Genomic DNA, 27,387 nt, shown 5'->3' on the forward strand with positions numbered 1-27,387 from the left:
AAACCTACAGCACGCAGACGTACACACCACAAACACAAACACAAAGCCAGCACATGAGGACAAAACGAACAAACAAAGGAACACAGTGGGCGTTTCATCTTTACGAGCAATTAGCTTTGCTATGATTATGCAGTGACAAGTATGACAAATTATGACGCCATAATGATGTGACGTCATACAAAAGTTCAGCTCGCAACACTGGGTCAAATATTCTGTTTATAAATATTTTAAGAACTGTTAGATTACTGGTTTATAAATAATTCTCAAAATTCTGATAAGAAAACAAGGGGCAGGACGTGAAGTGGTTGCATACTTACCCTAAGCGAGCGAAATGGTTACAAACTTGCAAAATGGCGGATATTTGCTAAAAGTATCGCACGTTAGCTTGTTTTTTCATCAGGTAAGTAGGTTTCTATGGTATTTTGAGCACTATGGATATGTGCATGCATCAGTTCTATGTCTGCGTCACACTAGGTTTTGCATTTCAGCGTTGTTAAAGTTACTGAGGGTATAAAATGGTCATGTGCATGTTTTGATATTTAAACGGGCTCATATTTGGCCGATTTGTTTTAATTGTTATGATCAAACTAGCCTGTCCGAAATTGCTTGAAGTACAAGTTTGCAACAAAAAGAGCCTGAACAACATTTATTTAAGTATAGAATCATTTATGAAACATGCAGCACCAAACTTTTATGAAATTGTTCACAATTATTATTAGTTGTTTTGTCTCGTTTAAGGGCCCCCTAAACAGGCTAATTTAATCATAATAAATTATTAAAAAATTGACAAGAAACGTCGCCATTCAAATATCAAAATACGCACATGACCATTTTATACCTTCAATAACTTCCGACGATTCGAAATCTACGACGGTGAAACGCAAAACTGAGTGTGACTTAGACATAGAACTGATGCATGCACATATCCATAGAGTTCAAAATACAATAGAAACAAGGAAGAATATCCAACAGAAACCCACTTACCTGATGAAATTTATAAAAACAAGCGACAGTGCGATAATTGTAGTAAATATCCGCCATTTTGCAAGTTTGCAACCATTTTGCTCGCTTGAAGTAAATGTGCAACGACTTCACGTCCTGCCCCTTGGAAAAGAAACAAATTACGCATCCGAACGACTGTCCATATTTTATTAACTAATGAAATATAGGAACAGAGTTATTAGTTCTTAATTATTAAAGCATGTCGATGACCCATTATGTAAGTACAATGTATATACCAATTATTCGATGGGCGCTCCATTTCCCCCGTTAGCTGTATAAAATATCTTAAAAAGTGAAAAGGAAGTCGTAGATGTATTTTTATCTTGTTAATTGTATCTAAAGAAATGTTATAGCCTTTTGTAAATGTATTTGTACTTAAATATCTTCACATAATGCAGTCCCATTAAACAACTTCATGAATAACAGCTTGCACGTTTTGAACGATGTTTAAATATATGTGAGTTTTAGTTTGTTGACCCGTAAAATAACTCGGTATATAACCGCTTGCAAAGTTTGATCTGTGAGTTTTAGTTTTTTTTTGACCCGTAAAAAACTCAGTACATAACCGCTTGCAAAAGTACATAACCGCTTGCAAATTTTGACCGTTGTTTAAATGTGTGTGAGGTTGTTGACCCTTAATAGGATTCCCTAATTTCCGTGCGATTACGTAATCTTGTGTAGCGTTTCGGCATTCTTCGGTAGACAATAAAGCTCATACGTACAAGCACCTAGTCTAGCTACCGACTAGATAATCCTTTTAATTTTTTTTAATCATTTCTCTTAAATATTCTGACCGATCTTTCTTGGCTCTGAGTGGATCGTGCCTTCGTTTTTGCTCGTTTTGTCGATTTTAACATGGAAGTCGTTGACTAAATGTTGTTCTTTTGGGTTTAATCACCAGATGGATCATTTATTTATTCCAAAAGACTAAAACATACGGGCAGTACACATCAGTTTGTTCCGTTTTATAAGCTAAATGTTTATTTTGTCAGATGATCGAATGATAATAGATAATCACATGCAATACAGCTATTCGATGACTTGGTTACGAAGTGCAGAAGGTGCAGTATTAACGTCATCGTTATTCAATATAAAATTGCAATTACGAGTACGTAGCGATAATCGTGCCTTACTTGAAAAGAACCATGGACTGTAATAGGTCTAAAATCACGTGAAAGTCCATTTAATTTGGTGTATTTGTAGACAGAACATTATCTTGATATAATGAAGAAGAAAGTACTAACTTAAATTACGTACTATAATATTTCACAGTATAACATATTCTTCTTTGTACAAGTTCTTTCTACACAGACATTATTTCAAACAATATAGACTTAATCATAGAATTTGAAAGGAAATATATATCTATTATACTTTTCACACTGATTATTTTTTTTGTAATACCACATTTATATAGCACTCTTTTCATGCACATGCACATGTACACGTTCACAAGTGCATAACTGTTCCCACTAGGACATTCAAATGTCGAACGTCACTTAGATGTGAATATCAAAGAGATTTCTTAACATTAATCCCTGATGGTGTAAGTTTTAAATCAGTGGTTTTCTAATGTTACAGCAAGACCTGTGTCTTTAAGGACAATGCAGCTGATAGAGAAGGTAACAGAAAATAAATTTTAAGAAAAACGATTTATCACGTGTTTGATGTAATAAAGCGTTGACGTTGTTTTAAGTATCGGAGACGTAAGTCGAATTGATAGGCAGAAAAAAAGGGAAAAAAGGTGTTTCAATATGATGAAAAGACACCCATGTAATATCCTCTGTGTACAATTGTACCTTCATTGAGTTTTTAGTTTGAACTTTGAAAAGAACATGTTCATTGTTTATAACATTGTAAAATAGCTTTGAACTAGTTTATTTCATGTTAAAAATACTCTGTGGTCTTAACTTTTTTAAAATCTATTTTGTTCTGAATTACAGTGTCAAATTAATTTGCTAGCGAATCAATTCTTTCTTGGCAATTAAGTTCAGTTTTTCATGCTGGTATTACCTCGACATTGCCATTTTGCTTTCACTGTCGTGTTATCTCGTGTTTCAATTACTGCATATAATCACTTCGTCATTACGTGAAAGCACATTTCCATCTAATTCTTATTAAAATGTTTTGGAAGTTTTATTTTGTTTGATTAGAACTATATTTAATCTGACATATTGTCAATATTAGATTTTACAAGAATTATATTCCAAGTTAATATTCAGGATAATCTTAAAATGTTGTGAGAGGTTATTAGAACAATTTTGATTAAGCTATATCTTAAAGGTAAATGTAAATGATTTTAATATTTCTTTTGTCTGGCGGTATTCTATTAAACTTGACTTTTTCCTGGCTTTAGATAGATAATATTTTACCCAATTCGTATTAATATTATCAACAATAACAAAGGTATGATGTTTGACGCGGTGGCATACGCAGTGATTTGATCGCAAAGTAACGTCACAATTTCAAAATATCTTATTTGCAAGGTGCTTGCTACAAAGCCTAATTTACATAATAATTATGCTTTCTCCAGTAAATTAGTATTAAAACGTTATTACGAAATGTTAATTAACTTTTTCGTAATTGCTTGAATAAATTGGTTGTCAAAACCGATGACGAACTCGTTAATAAGTATTATAAACAAAAAGTAAGCAATGATTGGAAAGGCTTTATTGTTTCGTCCAATGTTTTACATGTGTTTCTGTTTAATTTCTCTTTAAAGACGTGATTCTAGTATTTTTGTTGCATTATTATCCTACCCTCCTGCGAAACAAACTACAAATAAGCGTGGTGAATATTCTGGTCATGCATATTACCATGTTATATCACTTTTAGCTTTAAAATCGCCAGAAAAAAAGTTTTACTGTTGCCCTTTACAGGCCTAACGTGGCGTTAAATCACCTTAAAGATCAGTCGTTTGAAAACAAATGAATGTAACATACGCATAACACATCAATATGTTCTGTTCTGTCAATATTAATTGTTTGTTTTGCCAGAGGAACAAATGCTAATACACAATAACATGCAACGTCTGGGTTACAAACTGCATGAAGGTGTAGATAACGCCGCTGTTTTTCAAACGTGAATACTAATTAAACTTTTGAATTACTTGAAAGTTTCAGACATCCATTTGTGAATTTTCCTTCAGTGAAGCATTCCAGTGTATGTTTAGTGCGTTACTGTAGAATATCCAACTTCATGTTAATATTAGTTTCGCTTATATTAGCGACGAGAGCAAACAGAGCAACTCGCTGGTTCAAAACATTAAACATTATCTTCCAAATCAGAACGATCCATAAAAAACGCGGAAAAATATCGACAGTTACTGAATGGATGTTAATTATGGACTTTACACTTTTGAGTGGACATGAACTATTAAGTAGTTTTAAATCTATGACATTAATAAGTCATATAATTTTAACGTTAAAGGTCATACATTAGGTAACTTGTTATAGCAAAGTTATTTAAAGCGAGCGAAGACATACATATAAAGTATCAGTGTCAAATCTAAGGAAATTTATAACAATACATTTTGAATCGTACTGTTTGGAATTGTTTATGTATTTGAGTGAGTTGCTGTACAGATTCTTCTAGTTTAAATGAATATTGAATAATATATGTAAAGCCTCTCGCCGACATGCATACTTATTTTAAAAGTAAGATGAACAAGTACAGCATGCAGGCAAAATATCATTGTTGGGAACTAAATGGTAGAAAGTATGTTGAACTTAACTTTTCAAAACTATTTTGAAAAGTATGCAGTTACACATATTATCTTTGCTTATATTAAATGAAATTTAACAAAAAATAGTATAATCAAATAATGATAATTAAAATACATTATAGCATTCGCATCTAAAAACATTTTATGAAATTTATGACCGAACTATTCCAGTTAAGGTAGTTCTGCACGTTTGATAAACCGGAAATGATGGCGTAACGTGATTTATCCGGAAAACGTAGAATAAAGCCTAGATTCGGTGTACGGAAATGAAAATCAGTTTATGAATTAAAGGCAACCTGCGAATAAATTTATTAAATTGTAACAATCTCTATCTTTCTAAAGTTAAACTATGATATTTAAACATCTGATACGATTCTGAAAGAATTCAAAATAATGTCGTAAAATTAGCTTCAAATAGGCGGTTCACTTTAATTATGGCCAACTTTCTCAAAAATAAGCACACGGACCTATACATTTTATTTCACTATATTATAGGTCATACGTTTATTTACGACTGTGAGAAGTTTCATTAAAATCTACATTGTGGAAAATTTTCTATTCTCGAAAATGTTATGAAAGTTGCTATTTTCCCTATAGACTCCTATTATGAAAAATTGCGTGGGTCCGAATTTTTCAAATCAGTATAGCAAAAAATCAAGTACACGACCCTATCCTTTTTATTTGCTGAATTGTCTTGGTATATTCCGAAGTTTTGAAAAATCAGAGTTTAATCAGATTCTACATTGTAGAAAAAATTTCGATCCAAACGTGCAGAACTACCTTAAGTTACAACATATCAATAAAAACATATTTCATAGTACAGAGAATATTATATTAACCTGGCAGAAAGACTTTTATGATTTCCTTTTTTGTTCAAAATGCAAGACAAATAATAACAAAAACCTGAAATTGAACAGATCATTAAATAATGAATGACATATCAATGTGATGCTTTAAACCAAACAACACTAACATATCAGGAACATATCACATAATTATACAAGAAACAAAATTGACTATATTGTTGTAAATGAAATTATACTCCTCAAGTAATAATACAGTCATATCAGAATTTTGGACTTTGAATACGGCCAATATACATATATAGAGTCAAACCTGTCTGTAAAGATCATCTTTGGAAAATGAAATAATTGTCTTTGTTGATAGATGGTCCCTCAACAGCAGTAATCGTTTGCGCTATCTATGTTTAAAGGGTGTCTGCGAAAGGGGAAGAGAAATTAGTGGTCTCTATATGCAGGGTTTTTGCAGTAACTGTAGAAAATAAAATGATATTCTCCCAAGAAGAAAATGGACACTTATTACTAGAAGTCATATCTTGCCTTGTTTTTAATAATGAATTTATCCCGTTCTATTTCTCTCGTTTCAGATGCACCGAACATTGAGCAACAATCTAATTGGATACTTTCCCTTTGTTCTCGCTAAAGTAAGTGAATATAATATTATCATTTAATTGGAAACAAGAATATGGCGAGGTATGTAGAATAATAGCTACAGCTCGAGCGATGACGTACACACAATTTTTACCAACAACCGCAGGATGACGTCATGGCATTTAAAACTGTGTCATGTGTTTTTTCAGCAAGCTAAATTAATCTGTGAAACGGCACATCTGCCATAAAACAATAATGTTATTTTACCCGCCTGGTCAGTTTGTTATAACAAAATGTTCATATTCCGTGCTGCTGGATATCATTTTGCTCACCCCCACTCTTATAGTAATGAATATTTGCTTATTGTTATTTGGGTGATGGTGATAGTCTAAAATATGTTGTTCAGTCAAACTGTTTGTGTAGTAGTTTCGTAGATAAGGAAAATTTGGACCCAGAGGAAATCATCACGCACTGATGTTCAAAAAGTATATCAAAGAGGCGTGATGATAGCATTACTGCATATTCTCTGGGTTTTTTTTGTCGCAGGAATAATCAAATAAACGAATTGTTGTTTCATGAATAGTTTTAAATTGATGCGTTTATTTGGTAAGGTTTATGGCCAGAGCTCCTGTTATTTAAACCAACTATTACCACTTTGCGTGTTTGCCTGATTGTCATTTAATATCATTTCACTGCATAACAGTTACGCTGGGGAAATTAGGAGTACGGAAACATAATTTCAATTTGAGACATGAAGTAGGTAATTCAGCACAGTGATTCAATAAGTGTAGCCAAATTTTTTGTTTCGATTCCATGACGGAAATTCAAATAAATGATTAAAAATGTTACAGTTTACTAATTTTTTACCAAATACTTCTTGCAAGAGCACACACTCTTAATTGTGTCATTCATCCTGTTACGTCAATTTATATTAACGGCAACTACGAAAGACCCGTGGTGACATTTCAACTTCATTATTTCACGATTTCTGCTTCCTGATTTCACGATTTCCACTTCATGAATTCAAGAATTCACGATTTCTGCTTCCTGAATTCACGAATTCACGATTTCACGAAAAAAACTTCACGATTTCTTGACTTCACGATTTCCACTTCATGAATTCACGATTTCACGATTTCCACTTCATGAAATCACGATTTCACGAAAAAAAAACTTCACGATTTCACGATTTCCACTTCATGAATTCACGATTTCACGAAAAAACTTCACGATTTCTTGATTTCACGATTTCCACTTCATGAATTCACGATTTCACGATTTCTGCTTCCTGAATTCACGATTTCCACTTCATGAATTCACGATTTCACGATTTCCACTTCATGAATTCACGATTTCCACCTCACGAATTCTCGAAATCCTGAAATCGTGAATTCATGAAGTGGAAATTGTGAAATCGAGAATTCGTGAAGTGAAAATTGTGAATTCATGAAGTGGAAATCGTGAAATCGTGAATTCATGAAGTGGAAATCGTGATTTCAGGAAGCAGAAATCGTGAATTCATGAAGTGGAAATCGTGAAATTAAGAAATCGTGAAATCAAGAAATCGTGAAATCATGAAATCGTGAAATCAAGAATCGTGAAGTTTTTCGTGAAATCGTGAATTCATGAAATCGTGAATTCGTGAATTCCTGAAGTGGAAATCGTGAAATCATGAAGTGGAAATCGTGAAATCAGGAAGCAGAAATCGTGAATTCGTGAATTCATGAAGTGGAAATCGTGAAATCAGGAAGCAGAAATCGTGAAATAATGAAGTTGAAATGTCACCACGGGTCTTTCGTAGGCAACAGCTGCAATCATTTCTTTCTGATGCCACTTAACTTCGAGCTTTTTAGTGTTTAGTCGGGGTGGCCTTGTCATTTTCCTGCTTCGTTAACTAATAATATGAATTTATTTTAAAAAGTTCTTATCAGAGTAGTTTGTGACATGTCCTTTGTTTCATGCCATTATACAGCCTGAACACTACCTTTTCCTCTGGTTGTGTCTAACTGCACAGGTTGTAGACGTAATGATGGACACCTCTTTATACTGCTTAAACTGAGTTTCTTTTATCTTTGTCTACTGTGCTGTTGCGTCAGGCCCTTGATGATATTTCTAATTTCTAAAGTTGGTTCTACCCAGGTACCCGCTAGTGAAGAAGTAATGCACGGAGGGGCATCTCGGGTCTTCCTCCACCACCAAAGCTGGAAAGTCGCTATATGACCTATGATTGTGTCGGTACGACGTTAAACCAAAACAAAAAATTATAAAGTCATTTTTATTTAACATTTCGTGGATATACTGTTACGAGCCTTCATAGATGGTTCTTGGAGATACTTCCTGTCGTTCGGAGATTTTTACATTTAGGATGGAAACAATGGACGTGCACATGTATTGGTACGTGCGTCGAAGTTTCTGTATGATTAACTGCTCTCATTCAAAGTCTTATATAAAGCATAGTTACTCCTTAAAGGGATATACACGCAGAATAGCGGTTGAAAAATAAAAATCCTTTTAACGATTGTGGAATTGATGATTCTTATAATTTTAGATGCAATTCATTTTATTGTTTATTTTGGACGAGGTATTATAATTAGTTTCTATGGTCCGATTATTGATCGGAAAAATTGTCACATGTTTTCGCGACATCACATTGTGACAACCATAGCAAGGTTTAATATTTACTGTTTCCTTTTGTTGGCTAGGTAATATAATACAGATAAATCGTGATTCTTTGTCTTGAAAAATACTTCAGCATACCTTTGAATAGATTTATTGATGTATACCAGTTTTCATGTTTTGATTTATTATCTATAATGATTGAAGGCTGTGACGTTTACTTTGTACGCTATCCGTGTTCAACACAATAAAGACAAAATATTACCGTACCATTGTTATTTAGCAAACACCCCATCCCAATTTTGGAAGGTTCTTAATAATGTCTTCATTGTAAAAAGAAAATAGTATCTGCTTACCTTCAGATATAACTGATTTCAGTGTATCATGTTTTCAATTGTTACAATTTGATATATATTTGCACTTACAACTATAACCAGATATTTTGTTTTATAGTCTGGTGAAAATTCTATGGCTTTTTATAGGTCTGGTCGTTATACTATGGCTTAGCCTTAGCAAGAATAAAGGTGAACTGCTTCTAGGTTAATCTAAGTAATCTAATGTATTTATTTGATACATTTTGAAGTGTAAAAATCCCATGTTTTGACAAATATCTTCTGGGGAAATTTCGTAAATATTTTTATTGCGTAATTTGACAGCTAATCTTTTAGTTTCATTTAATCTTGTGTATCTTTTGAAAACCTGTCGAATTTCATTTGAAATTATATGTTCAAAATTAAATTAAAAACGTTCGGGATTGTTTGGCTTATTTATAAAGATGTTTTAAGATTAAATGAATCATGAAGTGAAAATAAACTTATTAGGGTAACATTCAACACTTGAAGTGTCTCCTTGACTGTGTTCAACGACTTTTTTCAAGGATTTAAATAAGAGCGGACAAATACTCATCGCAACATTAAAGAAATTTGCATAAGACCAATACCTTGAAGAGCTTGATTGTTCGATATTAAATAATGTCAATCTAACTGTGAAATAATATATTTCCTGTGTATGTAACAAATATTGAAACTACAATTGGGAAACCTGTCAATTTTATTTGCAATGTTGAACAAGCATTTCTTGTTAGGAAGCCGTCCGATGTGAAAATTATTACCTGTTGAGAAACTGAGATCACGGTGTAGTTAAACGTAAGTTAGAGAAACGCTGTAAATTAAAGAGTCTTTCATATGATATTTAAAGTGTTGGTTTCACAGAAATGGCGCCAAAAAGTATTAATCATTTATCCGTTAGGATAAGTAAAGAGGGTAATTAGGTAAATAATATTTTATAGCTATGTGAAGACAATTTAATAGCTCGATAGTTTTAACAGCACTGAGACTGTTGTTTTTTCAATCGCCGCCCTTTCAGAAATTCATGACATGAAAACAATTTATTTGCTTGAATTGCTTTGAAGAAGATATATACTCATCTAGGGATATGAAACTTTTTATAACTAATATACAAATAAATAAAGACACGATTAAGGGATGAAAGTTAATTTTAGTACAATGTTTTACTTTAACCTATATCTTGTAATCAGATAAAAAAGATATTTCATTAGATTTTTCTTCATTTTGTAGCTGATACATAACTTTATTGACCCTTTGGTGATAATCAGATAAGCAAAATAATGGATAAACTTTGTAACATTAATGGTTGCAAATATGCCAGCCAATTTTGAAGGGAGATAGAATAGAGCAATTTATATTTCTAAAGGACTCATACAAATGTACGTCTGATACCAACCTAGGAAATTATGTAACTGTAACAACTAAAATATATTTACGAGAAACATGAATAGTTAGTACTGGTAACCAAGGCCGTAAGATGTATTTAAAATTTTGAAGACATACTAAAGTGAGCTATAGCAGGGTAATATTTATTCTTCCAAAGGAACCTAAGCGGCCAAGTGGTGGTTAAGATTGATAATTCAGAATGTCCCCCTTTTGTCACCCTCGGCCACCATACGACGTACACGACACAAATGACGAAACGATTGTTTTTAATTTGTTACCTGGAAATACTGACATACCAACCTTTGTATAAAAACAAATTTGTGTTTTAGTTTTATGCTTCAGTCTGTCATTTTGATTGCGTACAAACATTAAATTTGAACCAGTTTTGACGAGTGTATATCAAATTCAGTCTTAGGTTTCCTATCTTTTCAAAAGCTGTCACATTTCATTTGATATTATATACTTAGATTTAAATTAAAAAGCTGGTTTTTGTGTGGTTTATTTATATTAGGTGTTTTCAGATTAAATGAATCATAAAGTGAAAATAACTTTATTAAGGTAACATTCAGCTCTTGAAATAGTATCCTCGCTTGTGTTCAATTAGTTTATTCAAGCAATTACGAAAGAGCGAACAAACATTTACCGCAACATAAAAGAAGAAATAAGTTCATTTTCTGTGTAGATGATTTACTTGTGCGAGATTGAATAATTTCGACTTACTGTAAATTTCAACACGACTCGATTTATTTTTCTATCAAATAAAAAAGACTGAACGTTGTGTGTTATTATGCAACTATTTATTTTTGTACGTCACAATTATAACGTTATAGCGTGAAACGACGTAGCGACACGCTGAACAAGAAACCCACACAAAACAGGAAACTATTTGAAGATTGGCGTTAAAGATGAACATAATAATAGCAATACATAATACAAATGTATGATAATGTTAGAATCGAAAAAATAATTCTCAGACAGTGATTTGCTCATAAGTAAAAGTATTGGTTTGTCATTAAGATGTGTATTATTATATGACTCGGGCTACTGATATAATCACTGTTTGGGATAAATTGTTTCTAAAGTTATATATTCCCTGTAACTTAAATATTTAAACGAAACGACTTGTAACTGATTCATATATCCCAATACATTGTGCACAAAGTTATTTTTGTTTTTTATCCATAAAGCATTTGAAGCTGGGAAGTCATCCGATGTAAAATTGATTACCTGCCTGGAAACGAATAACGCTATAAATTAAAGCGTTTTGTGTGATAATAATAGTTATATTTTCACAGAAACCACGTATAAACAGTATTGCTCAATTACCTAACTAGATGAAGAGGGTAGTTTGTGATATTTTTTATAGTTAGGTGGAAACATTTTAACAGCCTGATAGTCTTTACAACATCGAGATTGATGTTTTACACACCGCCCTTCCAGAAACTCATAGCCTGTGAAAATAATTTATATGCTTCAACAGCTTTGAAGAAGATAGAGAAAATAAACTCATCTAAAGATATCAAACTTCCTTAAAGATCCAGTTAATATAAAAATAAATATATATAAAGAGATGTCGAGTGGTAATTGGTGGAATCCGTAAGTCTTTAGATAAAATGAAATCTTTGTTTACTTGCTCAGGAAATTATTTGATGTAATAAAGCGTTGACGTCGTTTTAAGTATTGGAGACGTAAGTCGAATTGATTTGGTTTCTAATAGGTAGACAAGAAAAGATTTTTCAATATGAAAAGACACCCATGTAATATCCTCTGTATACAACTGCACTTTCATTCAGTTTTTAGTTTGAACTTTGAAAAGAATATGTTCATTGTTTATAACATTGTAAAATAGCTTTGAACTAGTTTATTTCATGTTAGAAAATATTCTGTGTTCTTAACTTTATTAAAATCTAGTTTATTCTCAGTTACGTTGTAAAATTAATTTGCTAGCGAATCAATTCTTTCTTAGCAACTAAGTTCAGTTTTTCATGCTGGTATTACCTCGCGGGCTGAGCATTCTGGTCATGCATATTGCCATGTTAAACCACTTTCAGCTTTAAAATCGCTAGAAAAGATATTTTTACAGTTGCCCTGAACAGGCCTAACGTTGCGTTAAATCACCTTTAGATCAATGGTTTGAAGACAAACGAATGTAACATACGCATAACACATCAATATGTTCTGTTCTGTCAATACTAATTGTTTGTTTTGCCAGAGGAACAAATGCTAATAGATAATAACATGCACCGTCTGGATTACAAACTGCATGAAGGTGTAGATAACGCCGCTGTATTTCAAATGTGAATGCTAATTAAACTTTTGAATTACATGAAAGTTTCAGACATCCATTTGTGAATTATAACAGTGGTGTTGGAGACATATTGACTTACTCCTGTGAGTGTGTGTGTGTGTGTCTGTCTGTCTGTCTGTCTGTCTGTCACAAAGCTTGTCCGCACTCTAAGTCAAACATTGCTCATCCGATCTTCTCTAAACTTGAACAAAATGTGTTTGCCAATAAGTCCTCAGCCAGTTTCAATAACTAGCAAAATCGGCCCAGGCACTTCGGAGTTATGGCCCTTGAAATTTGTTTTTGATAATCAAAGCGTTCAAAGTCTGATAAGGCAGTTGAGGTCTTGGTGCATGGTTGACTCATATACTACTATTTAGATGATTAGGCAGTTGTGTGAGACATGCGCTTTTCTCAAAGTTTTCCTTCAGTGAAGCAATCCAGTGTATGTTTAGTACGTTTCTGTAGATTATCCATGTTCGAGTTGATTTCAGTTTCGCTTATATTAGCGAACAGATCAAACAAAGCGACTCGCTGATTCAAAACATTCAACATATTCTTCCAAATCAGAACGATCCTCATCAAAAACGCGAAAATATATCAACAGTGACTGAATTGATGTTAATTATGGACTTAACACTTTTGAGTGTACATGAACTGTTAAGTAGATTTAAATCTGTGACATTAATAAGTCATATAATTTAAACGTTAATGGTCATACATTAGGTTACTTATTATAGCAAAGTTATTTAAAGCGAGCGAAGACACATATAAAGTGACAGTGTCAAATGAGCTTTTTATATGATAAGGAAATTCATAACCAAAAACATTCTGAATCTTACTGTTTGGATTTTTTTTGTATTTGAGTGAGTTTTTGTACAGATTCTTCTAGTTTAAGATTGATAATATTTGTAAAAGCCTCTCGTCGACATGCATACTTATTTCAAAAGTAAGATAAAAAAAAGTATAGCATGCAGGCAAAATATCAGTGTTGGGGACTAAATGGTAGAAAGTATGTAAAACTATACTTTTCAATACTATTCAAAAGATAATAGGTAAACATTACGCAACTACATATATATTCTTTGCTTTCAAATATTAAATGAAATTTTCCAAAATTAGTATAATCAAATAATGATAATTAAAATAGGTAATAGCATTCGCATCTAAAATATTTGAGGAAATTGATTACCGAACTATTCCAGTTAAGTTGCAACATATTAATAAAAACAGTATTATATTAACTTGGCAAAAAGACTTATGATTTCCCTTTTTTTTTGTTCAAAATGCAAGGAAAATAATAAAAAACCTGAAATTGAACAAATCATTTGATAATGAATGACATATCAATGTGATGCTTCAAAACCAACAACATTAATATATCAGAAACATATCACATATTGCATAATTATACAAGAAACATAATTGACTATATTGTTGTAAATGAAATTATACTCCTCAAGTAATGATAAAGTCATATAAAAAATTCAGTCTTTGAATACAGCCAATATACATATTGAGTCAAACCTGCCTGTAGAGACCACATTTGGGAAATGAAATAATTGTCTGTATTGATAGGTGGTCCCTCAACAGCAGTAAATTTTTGCATAATTCATGGTTAAAGTGTACCCGCTAAAGGGGAGACAGAAATTAGTGGCCGTTATATGCAGGCTTTTGCACTGTAGAAAATAAGATGATATTCCCTGAAGGAGAAAATAGACTCGTAAAACTAGAATTCGTACTAAATCTGAACAATTCTTACCTTGATTTTTAGTAATAATTTAAATTTATCTCGTTCTGTTTTTCTCGTTTCAGATACACCGATCATTGAGCAACTGTCTAATTGGATACTTTCACTTTGTTCTCGCTAAAGTAAGTGAATATAATATTATCTTTTAATTGTAAACAAGAATATGGCGAGGCAAGTAGAATAACAGTTACAGCTCGAGTGATGACGTAAACAATTTTAACAAAACCGCATGATGACGTCATGGCATTTTGAACTGTGTCATGTGTATTTTAAATTTATCTGTGAAATGCCATATCTGCCATAAAACAATTAAGTTATTCCACCCGCCTGGCCAGTCTGTTATAACAAAATGCTCATATTCCATGCTGCTGGATACCATTTTGCACACCCCCTCTTATAGTAATGAATATTTGCTTATTATTATTTGTGTGGTGATGATAGTCTAAATTATGTTGTTCAGTGAGACTGTTTGAGTTATAGTTTCGTAGATAAGGAAAATTTGGGCCCAAAGGAAATCATCACGCAATGATGTTCAAAAAGTATTTCGAAGAGGCGTGATGATAGCATTACTGCATATTCGCTGTTTTTGTCGCATGAATAATCAAATAAACGAGTTGTTGTTTCATAAATAGTTTCAAATGCGTTTATTTGATAAGGTTTATGACCCCAGCTCCTGTTATTTTAACCAACTATTACCACTTTGCGTATTTGCCTAATTGTCATTTGATATCATTTCACTGCATAACAGTTACTCTGGGGAAATTAGGAGTACGGAAACATAATTTCGATTTGAGACATGAAATAGGTAATTCGGCGGAGTGATTCAATAAGTCTAGCCAAATATATCATTCGATTTCATGACGGACAATTTAATAAATGATTAAACATTTTACAGTTTACTAATTTTTTACCAAATACTTCTTGCAAGAGCACACACACTCTTAATTGTGCTATTCATCCTGTTACGTCAATTAATATCAACGGCAACAGCTGCGGTCATTTCTTTCTGATGCCACTTAACATCGAACCTTTTAGTGTTTGATAGATTTAAGCATTGAACTCATAATTGTTTTCAAATAACATTACAACTAAACTTTATTTTTTGCAAGATGAGTCGAGTTCGCATTGCCATTTTCCTGCTTCGTTAACTTATAATATGAATTTATTTAAAGAGGTTCTGGTCATTTTATTTAGACATTTCCTATGTTTCATGTCCTTATAATGCTTGAACATTACGTTTTCCTCTGTGATTGTGTCTAACTGCACAGGTTGTGGACGTAATGATGGACACCTCTTTATACTACTTGAACGGAGTTCTTTTTATTTTGTCTTCTGTGCTGTTTCGTAAGGCCGTTGATGGTGTTTCTAAAGTGATTTTATTTAACATTTTATGGATATACTGTTACGAGCCTTGATCAATGGTTCTTGAAGATACTTCCTGTCCTTCGAAAATTTTTACATTAAGGATGGAAAAATATAACAGGACTTGCATATGTATTGGTACGTGCGTCGAATTTTCTGTATGATTAGCTGCACTCACTCAAAGTCTTATATATGCATAGTTACTCCTTTAAATAATATATACGCAGAATAGTGGTTGAAAAATAAAAATCCTTTTAACGACTGTGGAATCGATGATTCTATAATTTTAAATGCAATTCTTTTGTTTTACTATGGATAAGATATTGTAATAAGTTTCTCGTGATCCGATTATTGAGCGGGAAAATTGTCACATGTTTTCGCGGTATATTTTATAGTTACACTTCGACTCCATAGCAAAGTTTAATTCCATAAAGCAACCATTTAAAGTTTCCTTTAGCTGGCTAAGTAATTTAATTCAAGGTTCAAGGTTTATTCGGCAAATTCGGCATTATACATGCCTTTGGCCATTAACAAATATAATAGGAACATGGCATATTACAATTGATACAAATACATGTATACATATACAATTCAAAAAAGTAGAATTGTATGCATACAATAAACAAACGTATAAATTACAGAAGAAAAAAAATGTTAGGAAACATCCAAACAAACAAAACATGTATGACAATTTACGTGACATTATGTAGTATTGTTTTTAAGTGTATCAACTCTATATTGAGTGGCTTCTTTAATAAACTTAGCTAGCTTAACAAGCACCTTCGCATTTTTCGAAGACGTTAAATTATTAAATTTTTGGACAGTGGGCCATTGTGTATTAACAAGGTGCTTTTTTTCTAATATCAGTATATTAATATAGATCAGTCCTGATTCTTTGTCTTGAAAAATACTTGAGCATTCGTGTGAATATATTTATTGATATATACCAGTCTGCATGTTGCGTGTTTTGATATAAAAAAATATTATAATGATTGAAGGCTGTGACGTTTACCTTGATAAACATCTTGCTACGCTCTCCGTGTTTAACACAATAAAGAAAAACTATTACCGCACCGTTTGCTATTTAGCCAAAGTCCTATCCCACTGTTTGTAAGTTCTCTATAACAAAATCTAAAAATAGTATCGGCTTACCTCAACATAATTGCGTTCAGTGTTTCAGGTTTTGTATTATTACATTTTGATTTGTATTTGCAGCTAAGAAACACATTTCTGCAACTATAATCAAAAATTTTGTTTTATAATCAAGTAAAAATTTCATAGAGTTTGATAGGTCTGAGGTGAATAGCTGCGTTGGTAACTATAGCTTTGCCTTGTCAGAATACATGGAATGGTTTCTTTAAAGATGAACTGCTTCTTCGTTAATCTAAGTAATCTAAAAATTTAAATACATTTTTAAGAGTATAAAGCCCATGTTTCGACAACTATCTTCGGGGGGAATTTCGTTAATATTTTGATTGCGTAATTTGACAGCTAATCTTTTAGGTTCATTTAATCTTCTGTATCTTTTGAAAACGTTTCGAATTTCATTTGAAATTATGTGTTCAAAATTAAATTAAAAACGCTCGGGATTGTGTGGCTTATTTATAAAAATGTTTTAAGATTAAATGAATCATGAAGTAAAAATAACCTTATTAGGGTAACATTCAACTATTGAAGTGTCTCCTCGACTGTGTTCAACGACTTTCTTCAAGGATTTAAATAAGAGCGGACAAATACTCATCGCAACATTAAAGAAATTAGCATAAGACCAATACCTTGTAGAGAACTTAATTGTTCGATATTAAATAATGTTAATCTAACTGTGAAATAATATATTTCCTGTGTATCTAACATAAATATTGAAACTAGAATTGGGAAACATGTCAACTTAATTCGCAATGTTGAACAAGTATTTCTTGTTAGGAAGTCATTCCATGTGAAAATTATTACCTGTCGAGAAACTGAGATCACGGTGTAGTTATAAACGTAAGATAAGAAACGCTGTAATTTATAGCGTCTTTCATATGATATTTAAAGTGTTGGTTTCACAGAAATGGCGCCAAAAAGTATTAATCATTTATCCGTTAGGATAAGTAAAGAGGGTAATTAGGTAAATACTATTTTATAACTGTGTGAAGACATTTTAATAGCTTGATAGTTTTAACAACACTGAGACTGACGAAACTCTTGTTTTTCATTTCTTACCTGGATATACTATATCTTAAATGACATACCAACCTTTGTATAAAAACAAATTTGTGTTTTAGTTTTATGCTTCAGTCCGTCATTTTGATTGCATACAAACATTAAATTTGAACCAGTTTTGACGAGTCAGTCTTAGGTTCCGTATCTTTTCAAAAGCTGTCACATTTCATTTGATTTTATTTACTTAGATTTAAATTAAAAAGCAGGTTTTTTTGTGGTTTATTTATGAAGATATTTTAAGATTAAATGAATCATAAAGTGAATATAACCTTATTAAGGTGACATTCAACTCTTGAAATAGAATCCTCGCTTGTGTTCAGTCAGTTTATTCAAGCAATTACAGAAGAGCGAACATACACTTACCGCAACATTTAAGAAATAAATACATGCATTCTGTGGAGAGGATTAAATAATTTCAAATTATCAGTGTCAATTTTGACAATACCCGATTTGTTTTTCTACTAAAGAAACAAACTGAAATTGATATTGTGCAACAATTTATTTTTGTACGTCACAATTATAACGTCATAGTGTCAAACGACGTAGCGGCACGCTGGAAAAGAGACCCACAAAACAGGAAAATATTTTAAGGATGGCGTCAAGGATGAACATAATAATAGTAATACATAACATAATAATGTAAGAATCGAAATAATAATTCTCAAACAGTGATTTGCTCTCAAGTAAAATCATTGGTTTGTCGTTAAGATGTGTGTGATTATATGACTCGGGCTGCTGATATAATCACTGTTTGGGATAAATTGTTTATAACGTTATATATTCCCTGCAACTTAAATATTAAAACGAAAAGACTTGTAACTGATTCATATATCCCAATACATTGTGCACAAAGTTATTTTTGTTTTTTATCCATAAAGCATTTCAAGCTGGGAAGTCATCCGATGTAAAATTGATTACCTGCCTGGAAACTGGTAACGCTATAAATTAAAGCGTTTTGTGTGATAATAAAAAGTTTTAGTTTCACAGAAAGCACGTACAAAAAGTATTACTCAATTACCTAACTAGATGAAGAGAGTACTTTGCTAGATATATTTTATAGTTAGGTGAAAACATTTTAACAGCCTGATAGTCATTACAACACTGAGATTGATGTTTTACACATCGCCCTTCCAGAAACTCATAGCCTGTGAAAATAAGTTATATGCTTCAACTGCTTTGAAAAATATAGAGAAAATAAACACATCTAAAGATATCAAACTTTATACAAGATCTAGTTAACATTAATGTATATATAAAGAGATGTCGAGTGGTAATTGGTGGAATCCTCAGTCTTTAGACTAAATGAAATCTTTATTTACTTGCTCAGGAAATTGTTTTACGTGTCAATACCAATTAAAACAATAATTGCAATGTCATTCTTTCATCTTTTTAATCAGATAACAATGCATACACTATTGTTTTGACATAGCTGTAACTTCATCTTGCGGAGAGCTTGGCTATTTGTCGAGAAGCAGATAAGCACTGTATGGCCTTTTAACTTCGTTTAAAGCTACTCGCCCTAGTTTTGGTGAAATTTTTCAGCATGTTAATTTCCACCAAGTTTGGCATAGGATGTATATATGACACTGAAAAATGATGAAGTGTGTGAAAATAAAAGTTGAATATTGGTAAAAATGCAAAAAGAATGTAAATTTCCTGCATTATTTCAAAAGCACTAAAACGGTTTTCTACATTCTTCACAATATTTCTGGTTATTTATAAGAATATCTCGCAAAAATTTTATGTCAGTCTATTCATTTTCGGAGTATTCTATTCTTTTCGATTTTTGGGAGAAATTATTATCCGCATAAAGTGTGTGGGTTAGTCCCTTAAACAAACGTCTGCGTATATGCCGGCCAGTGGACACGGATCAGACATGAAGCTATAGATCTTGACACGCGTTAACTAATGCTGGTCATTTTGTGAGATAAATAACAGTGTAAATGGATCAAACTGTTCATTTCAAATGATTGCTTGTTATAGTGAAAACAAAAATTTCATTATAAGTATACAATGTATATGTCTCAATGTATATAAACTGAACAACTATGATATGACAAAGAAAGAAATTTTTCATAATTTTTACTTTTTTCTTAATGGTGACACATCTTTCTTGAAAGTCCGCTTTTCTTGTTCTCTCTAAGCACATATCAAGAACCGTTAAAATCAGAGATAGAACATCAGATACAAATAACAGAAAATCATATTAAAGAGAAGTCAATAGCAGAGAGAAAAAATATTTATTTCTAAAGGACTCTTCACGTCAGACATTTAATAAATGTAACAACTCAGACATACTTACGTTAATACTAGTAGCTTTGTCTATAAGCTGCATTATTTAGGTGGTGAAGGCATAATAAAGTCGCCGCAATCCGTGTATGATTTACTCTTCGGTTTTCCTCCACTGCTGAAAGCTGGAAAATCACCGTATCTCATGCACTACTCTGTTATTAATATACTCGTTTTTATTTTTTTTAAAAACATGTGCTTTTGTTTCTTGTTTCAGTCCGTTGAAATACGATTGAAATATGTTATTCGTTTATTGAATGGTATAAAATATACTGTTATATAAAGAATTGATTTATTTTCAGATAACTTATATATGTTAGAAAGTTCTAAAGCTGGACTGTGTTAAAAGACTGCAACAAGATTTATTTTGTGACATTTCTGCCCTTTCAGTAACTTATGACGTGTGGAAATAATTTAGGTTTCACAAATTTTCTTTGATGAACTTTTCTCATAAGGAAAATATTTTCATGAAATGAATCTAACCTTGTTAAGATAACATTCAGCTCTTCAAGTAGTTACCTCGCTTGTGTTCAGTGACTTTGTTTAAACACTTTTAAATTACAAATACTTATCGCGGCGCAGCATTTGAGATATTAATAAGTTGGAGAGGAATTAATTGTACGATAAGATATAATATTTTCAGCCTTACAGCGGAATAATGTATCCCTTGTGTGTTAAGTCAATCTAAATATTAAAAAAAAAATGAGAAATCGTATGAAACAAATGCGCTTTAAATCAAAGCGTCTTTAATTATGTTTTCCCGATACGTTAACCTAAATATTCAAACAAAAATATCGAGCGTGAGAACATTAAAATTAAAGTAATTGTCGCAGTAAATGTACCAATACGCTATGCACAAAATTATTCGTATTTGAATCCGAAAAAAGAAAGACGTTTCCAGTATCTAATGTAAAACTTATTACCTGATCACGGTTGGCTATTAACTTTAGTTAGAGAAGAAACGCTGTAAATTAAACCGTCTTTATAAGATATCAAAATGTGTTAGTTCCACAGAACGCACGTCCAAAAAGTATTAATCCTTATCAGAAGAATAAATAAATAGGGTAGTTAGCTAAGAAACAGTTTATAGTTATGTGAAAACATTTTGATAGCCTGGTAGTTCTAACAACATTGAGATTGATGTTTTCCATCGCCGCCCTTTCAAACATTCATGTCGTAAAAATGATTTATTTGCTTGAATTGCTTTGAAGAATAGAGAGAATCTGTACTCATCTAAAATGTAGGTAGATACAGCTTATAATTACGAATAAAATATATCTAGTGATTGTAAGTGAAAACCACCAGTGTTTAGACAAAATGAAATCTTTGCGTATTTGCTCACAAAATTAAGGGATGTGTCAATACCATTTAAAATAATACATTTAGTACAATGTTTTAGTCTTACATTTATCTGTGCAATAAGATAAGAATACATATGAAAATAGAGATTTTAAGTGCGTAGTTTTCACTTAGTTTTGTGGCCGACTACATGTAATTATATAGTTTTGGAGTGTCTGACGTATATACTTTCTTTTGTAGTACATATATACATGTATGTTATAATTAGGTCAAACAGGTGAGCGTATCAGCCCCCTTGGGCCTCCTGTCATATCTCTCCTCTTTTTTCTTTTTCTTCTTGTAAATAGATATGTTGTTCAAATGATTATATTAATTCTGTATAAAACACAAAGGCTACATATTATACTTGTTAATTAACTACAATTAACTAGCCGTTTTCCATTGTTGCACGTGATGTTTTATCATGATGTTATATTGTGTGCTATGCTGATGTTTCCCATTATTGTGGGACTTGTGCAGAATGTAAATAAAATCTTGGAAAAAAAATCTTGGAGAGAATCAGATACGCAATATATAGCGAGGCCCGCTGGTCTAGATGTAACACGCGTGATTGTCAATCCATGGGTCCGGATTTCGAATCCCGGCCCAGGCACTGGTAATTTCTGAGATACTCTTTGGTGCCCACTACCTAACTAAGACGCCGGTACTGGTTCCTCACAAGGACAGTTCCGCATGTATCGGTGCTACACATCGGGCACGTTAAAGAACAAGACTGTCTGTCCGCAAAGAGCTATAAATCTGATATGATATAATTCAAACTCTAACCCTATTTTCGTTTAATAACTGGCTGCTACGTTTAAAAACATGTTGCGTATATTGTGGTCGTCTAACTTTCCTCCGTTGTTCTTTGGAGCCCTTTTAGTGATGTAACACTATAACATACGAACTTCATTCAAGCTCATGAAAAACTAGTTTTAGGTAATATCATCTATGTGTTCATGAATTCGTTTAAACAATGCATTCGTGAATTGGTTGAAATATTTTTTCTATTTTTCAAGTTGTGTCTCTTTACTGAAAAAGATTTAACGAATTATCATTGACAGTAAAGACTTTCTTTTCTTAAACAAATTTATGTCTGCGTGCGTTTAAACTAAACATCTGTGTTGTGATTAATTGCAAGCAATTTTAAATATTTTCTTTTATTTTTCGAGTTATACTGACTTAAGACTCCTCGAATCTCTGTGATCGAGATAAGACAAGATATCAAAAATGCAAGAAAGAAATGATGTTAAAGAGACAATAATGAGAACGGGAAAGGAAGATTCATTTCTAGTGAGGCCCGCCAGTCTTGTCCACAGCTAAAAGAATGTTTACAGACATAACTGAAGACATTCTAAAGGCTATCGCTAGTGTAAAATTTACTCTCACGGGTTGGTGATCTGAGTGGGCATTTTGGTCATCCCCAGTTATAAAGCTAGACAGTCACCATATAACCTACACACTATGCTGTTACTTAAACCCAAACAACGGTAGTTTTTTCATACATTGAAAATGAAAACCCATCTTTGTATTCAAAACAAATTTATCCTTTAGTTTCATGTTTCAGTCCGCCAAGTGGAAACACGTTTAAAATATATTATTTATTTCTGAATAGTATAGATATACTATCAGATGAAGAATGTATTTGGCCTTATATAATTTATACCAATATATTATTTTAAAGTTTGACTAGTTTTAAAAGATTACAACAAGATTTATGTTTAACATTCCTGCCCTTTCCGTAACTAATGGCGTATAAAAATTATTTATTTGACAATTCTTAAATTTTCTATGATGCAAATATGAGAAATATCTATTCTTAATAATAGAATTTTAAACAAACGCTCAGCTGTTAGTATCTGCAGACAGCGAATCTTTTATTCTTTGATACCTGGGACTACAGTTATTCTTATGACATACCAATCTTTGTATCCAAAACAAATTAGTTTCATGTTTCAGTCTGTCTAAAAGACCTTTGACTGAGCAATATAATATATACTATGAGATAAAGAAGGTATTTGGCTATATATTATACATATTTATGTGTTACAAAGTTCTGAAGTTTGATAGGGTTAAAAGATTACAACAAAATTTATGTTGTACGTTCCTGCCCTATCCGTAACTCCTGACGTATGAAAATAATTTATTTGCTTAATATTTCTTTGATGAAAATATAAGAGCTATCTATTCGTAAAATATTAAAAAGATTTAAAACAAGCGTTTGGCTGTTAGCAACTGAAGAAGTCTTGATATACGAGCTTCAGATACTTGATGGAGAGCGGGCAAACACTTACCCCAACATTATAGAAATTATTACAGTAATTAGCGTAATTGTGGAAGGTTTAACATGGTACAAAATACTCTCGATGTAAGCAGGTTATGATAGGTATGTACGAAAATTTTGTTCACGTTAAACTTACATTTCACGTTTTATGCATAATTATTTGAATCTTATTTACAATAAAGCTTCACTTTTACAGTTTGTGAAAACTTCCTAAATAAGCATAGAACGCATCCAAGCAGCATTACAGCAGACTTGGTTTAATTGAGCCTGTTCATTAGAGGTAATACAATACCGCTCACGCCCACTAGCACCGGCTTAAGCGGAATTTTATTACAGTAGGAATGAATGTACTCCCTGATCCTAAAGAACCAGAAAATATAGTAACACTGAGTTCATGTACAGGGAGACGTTTTACAGACATGGTTTACTAACACATATCTGAAACACTGTGTCACTTGTGGTTTTCAGCCCCCTGGAACCCCAAAATACTCCATCTGTATCACGAACAGACATGATAAAAAGCAAGGAAGAATATGCAACAGGGAAAGCCGTATTCTAAACACGCAGCCTCCCCAAACGCGCACACGATCAACACACGCACACCACACACACAAAGCAAACACACAAGGACAAAACAAACAAACAAAGGAAAACAATGGGGCACCGCCTTGGAACGGTCAGTAGCAAAACCACCACTGGGGAGCTTAAACCGGTTTATGGTGCACCTAACCTCACTCTTACCAAACTTCCAAGTCACGGGACAGTGTAAATAAAAGTTATCTCCGCCAAGCGAGTCTACTATCATTTTGCTTAAATGAATTCATCTTATATGTTTTATCAAGTATTCAAAACTTTAAAGAGCTGAAGATGGCATGTCAGACATCTATCCTTAACGTACTGGCGGTTTAAATTGGCTAAACAATTATATTAAAGTTAATGTGAGAAGCAGCCGCTAGAATTCCTTTAATTGATAAATTCCGTCTCCACCCGTTCTGTAACTCACGGCTTATTGGCTTAAATTTCTTACAAGATGATATGGATAATGTACGATTCTAAAAATATCTTACCAAGATGATCAGTCTAAATATAAATGATACGTTTCCAGTAATAAAAGCGAAGGAACTGTCTTAGACGAGACTAGATAAAATCATCGCTTATTTGTAAACAAAGTAAGAAAAGATCCTGCACAGTTGGAAAAATTTATTGTAGACTTCTGTCTTCTGGCCTGTTTCGTCGGGCTCTTAAGGATGTTTCCATGTTTTCTCTGTCTTCTGCAAAAGGCATTGAGTATATGATTTTTGGGTTCTTAAGAATAGCTTTTTATATAAATTTACAAGAGTTTTTTTGCGTTTTAGGGTTAGATTTTATTTACATTGTGTTGTCTAACTTCTTGAAAATAGGGTAAGCGAGAGGTTGGCATGCCCTAAACGCATTTAAACCCCCAGTTTCCTTTATATAGGTTACTGACCGTTCCAAGGCGGCGCCCCTATTTTCAACTTGTTTTCTGTCCGTCTTGTATTTTGTGTTGCGTATGTTGTCGTGTTTGTTGTTAGCGTTTCTTTCCTGTTTCTCCTCAATCCCCCTATCGCCCCCATCTTTTCCCCTTGCATTTGCACTCCCTTGCTTTGGCATCCTCTCCCCTTTTACTATGAGTATGCCGGAATCCTAAGGTGGTGCCCGATTATTGTTTTTTCCTGCTTATGTGTGTGCGTTTGTGTGCTTGTGCGTCTGTGTGTCTTAGGCGGTGCCCTTCAGTGTTGTTATATCTTACTTGTCTGTTTATCTATGTAAGTAAGTTATGTGTGTGTGTGTCTTTTGTACGTGAGTGAGTACGCGCTGCTGTGGTTTACGTTGTAACGTTAATGTGATCAAGGAACGTACCATTCCCTTTTGTATATTCATCCTTTTTTCCACATCCCCTTCACCCCCTACCCCTTCCTCCCCCTTTTTTCTATATTTTGCATCAAATTAAAATGTAATTGTTCGATTTTTGAAGCAACCCGTTTATGATATTTTTTCCGTTACAGCTTCTTTTTGCTGTGGGCTACTTTGCAAATGCGTGGCTCTGAGGCTGTGTTTGTGGTGCTCTGTGCTTCAGAGAAATCTGCCCTTACCTATTATATTTTACCTTCAGCCGGGGATAACTTTTATTTACATTGTCCTGTGACCTTGGAAATTGATGCGGGGTTGGGGAGGGGGGAAACGTGAGGTTAGGTGCACCATAAACTGGTTTAAGCTCAGAGGTGGAGGTTTTGCAACTGCCCGCTCCAAGGCGGTGCCCCAATGAGTTCCTTTATTTGTTCGTTTTGTCCTAGTATGTTTGCTTTTTGTGCTGTGTTGGTCGTGTGAACGTCCACGTGCTGGGTTCAGGTTTGGGGAAGCTGCGTTTTTGGAACGTGACTTTCCCTGTTGGATATATAAAATAATCCTAGAATAACCCTATTATCAAGAATAAATTAAAACAATATAAATCCTTAGGTGATGTTTATTAGCTCGACAAAAGATTTTCAGTCACTGCTCTGAAATGAAACATTTTGTTATGTTATACACTTCAATGTTTTAACTATAAACATACCATGCAGGTAAAACAGGGAGATCGAAAAGGTCTGGTTAACATATCATGAAAACAAAGTTGACAAAATTGATAGTTTATTACCTAGGTGACCCGGTGGTCTAGTGGTAGGTCCGTGGTTCGAATCCCGGTCAAGGCACTGGAAATATTTGAGATGCTATTGAGTGTATCCCAACTGACTTAGAGGCCAGTACTGGTACTTCAGGAGCTAGTTTAAGTTAGCCGGACATGCCTGTATTTGAAAGAAATTTTCCCTCTCTCTCTTCTGGGGGCTTTGTCTCACTCTGTCCCTCTGAGAGGATAAATTTGACGCCCTGATATAACTATGGTATGATATATATATTACCTAAAAAATGGTTTGCTGGTTTTCTGTCTTCAAATAACTATTGAACACTGATGCTTATAATTCATATTATGAAACAAAATATCAGGTGATAATCGCCTGAAACTAATTTTAACTGTTCACAAAGTTGAATGTTTCCAAAACTGAACACTTTATTCACATATATTGAGAATATGTTTATTGGTAGTCTAATACATATACATATGTTTATGACAGAAATCCTAACATATTCCAACTGTAATGGGCCGGGCCCTTAAAAAGTGTTATAAAGTATAAAATGAATAACAGATCATTTGTATGAATTATGCGTGTTTGTTTAATTCATAGAATTAAATATATTTCAAATAATCTATCATCAAATACGATTTATACTCTTAAACATACTTTGCCCTCAATTTATGCATAAAGGGATTCATTATCCCAATATTTCTTTTCTATATTTGACTAAGATTTCAATCATATGTGTCGCTTTAAGCCTGTTGTAAAGTAAAATA

At 32.8% G+C, this 27,387-nt stretch overlaps 1 protein-coding gene across 2 annotated transcripts in view; it reads left to right on the plus strand.

Moving 5' to 3' along the window:
• The window catches only part of LOC123547620 (histamine H2 receptor-like), a 315,142-nt gene that overhangs the window by 245,459 nt on the left and 42,296 nt on the right, over positions 1 to 27,387 (plus strand). For both annotated transcript variants that reach the window (XM_053551930.1, XM_053551929.1), the window contains 2 exons: positions 6,114 to 6,170; positions 14,566 to 14,622. The gene's annotated coding sequence lies outside the window, so the exon portion shown is untranslated. The remainder of the gene's footprint in view (positions 1 to 6,113; positions 6,171 to 14,565; positions 14,623 to 27,387) is intronic.

Source organism: Mercenaria mercenaria, chromosome 9 (genome assembly GCF_021730395.1).
Source record: "Mercenaria mercenaria strain notata chromosome 9, MADL_Memer_1, whole genome shotgun sequence".
In the NCBI taxonomy this organism is placed as follows: Eukaryota; Metazoa; Mollusca; class Bivalvia; order Venerida; family Veneridae; genus Mercenaria; species Mercenaria mercenaria.